The sequence below is a fragment of the Octopus bimaculoides genome, chromosome 2, assembly GCF_001194135.2.
Source record: "Octopus bimaculoides isolate UCB-OBI-ISO-001 chromosome 2, ASM119413v2, whole genome shotgun sequence".
NCBI classification, from domain to species: Eukaryota; Metazoa; Mollusca; class Cephalopoda; order Octopoda; family Octopodidae; genus Octopus; species Octopus bimaculoides.
Genome location: NC_068982.1, coordinates 174,603,996 through 174,605,410, shown reverse-complemented (window position 1 = coordinate 174,605,410; position 1,415 = coordinate 174,603,996). Strand labels below are relative to the sequence as shown.

Below are 1,415 nucleotides of genomic sequence, written 5' to 3'. Positions count from 1 at the left end.
GTAGAAGGAAACTGAAAAGAAGCCTGTCGTATATATGTATGTGTGTGTATATGTTTGTGTGTCTGTGTTTGTCCCCACAACATCGCTTGACAACCGATGCTGGTGTTTACGTCCCCGTAACTTAGTCGTTCGGCAAAAAGAGACCGATAGAATAAGTACTAGGCTTACAAAAGAATAAGTCCTGGGGTCGATTTGCTCGACTAAAGGCGGTGCTCCAGCATGGCCACAGTCAAATGACTGAAACAAGTAAAAGAGTAAAAGTGCCATTCCTCACCGATTATATTTTTTAAAATTGCTGGCTGATTATGTTTTGTATGCAGACTGGATGACGAGTTTGTACTGTTGTTCTTATTTGTTTGTTATTTTCTTCTTTTTCTCTTATACTTCAGTAGTTCTTTAGAAGATACTTTCACTCTATTATATCTCAACTTCAGACGTTTCGTATCCACGCACTTACAAGAATGCATCTACATACGTGTATATGTATGTAGATATATACATATATGCTTTTATATATATAACATACACGGAGGCATTTAAGATCGTGTGTGTATACACAAATATACACACATGTGTAAGCGTGTGTGTCTAAGTGTATACATATATATATATATAACTGGTCTGAAGTTAGTCAAATCAACCGATTTGGTGACCACCCTCCTCAACAACAAATCCAACAGGCCAAAATAAAAATGGCAGCTGTCACGTGACAAGCTAATAGCTCCTCCTCACCTCTTACAACTACCACGACGATTTCCTTCCTCCCACTCTTTTGAATTAACTCAATTTTCTTTCTTCTTTCCTCTTTACTTCGGGATTATTCAGTGCGGCCTACTATCGTTTCTACGGAATATATATATATATATATATATATATATATATACATAGATATATGCAATGTAATACACATATATCAGTAATGCACATATATCATATATGTGGGTGTGTGTTTATATATATTGTAATGCCTTTGCTGCTAGTAACGAAAGAATGCTATATCTGTATATATATATAAAAATATGTTTGTGTGCGTGCGTGTATGTAGACGTCAACGCTGTGGTCTCCGTGTGCTGCTGAGCTGCACGTCTTTCCGCTTCCGGTTTTCTGAAAGTTGTCGATGTGGCTTGTTTGTGTGGCACGTGACTTGTTAGCCCGTCATCGTTGCAGACTTCAACGAATCGACACACACGCGTTTTTATTCATTTCTCCCTTTCCCCTCTAAAATTACCCTTTTATTTTTCACTTGTTTCAGGCATTGGTCAGCGGCCATGCTGGTGCACTACTTTCAAGAGTTTAGTCGAACAAATCGACGTGAATACTTTTTTTTTTTTTGAGCCTCTCTTTTACCGTACCTCCAAGTTACGGAAACGTAAACAAACCACCAACGCTTGACAAGCGGTGGTGGAGGACAAACA

General features: G+C 38.3%; 1 protein-coding gene across 7 annotated transcripts in view; it reads right to left on the bottom strand.

Moving 5' to 3' along the window:
- Positions 1 to 679, bottom strand: part of LOC106871733 (clathrin interactor 1) — a 172,755-nt gene extending 172,076 nt beyond the window's left edge. For 4 of the 7 annotated variants that reach the window (XM_052965738.1, XM_052965737.1, XM_052965740.1 and 1 more), the window contains exon 1: positions 275 to 677. The gene's annotated coding sequence lies outside the window, so the exon portion shown is untranslated. Of the gene's footprint in view, positions 1 to 274 lie in introns of all 7 variants that reach the window. The other 3 variants (XM_052965736.1, XM_052965739.1, XM_052965741.1) reach the window with 2 other exon arrangements.
- Positions 680 to 1,415: the final 736 nt, after the last annotated feature.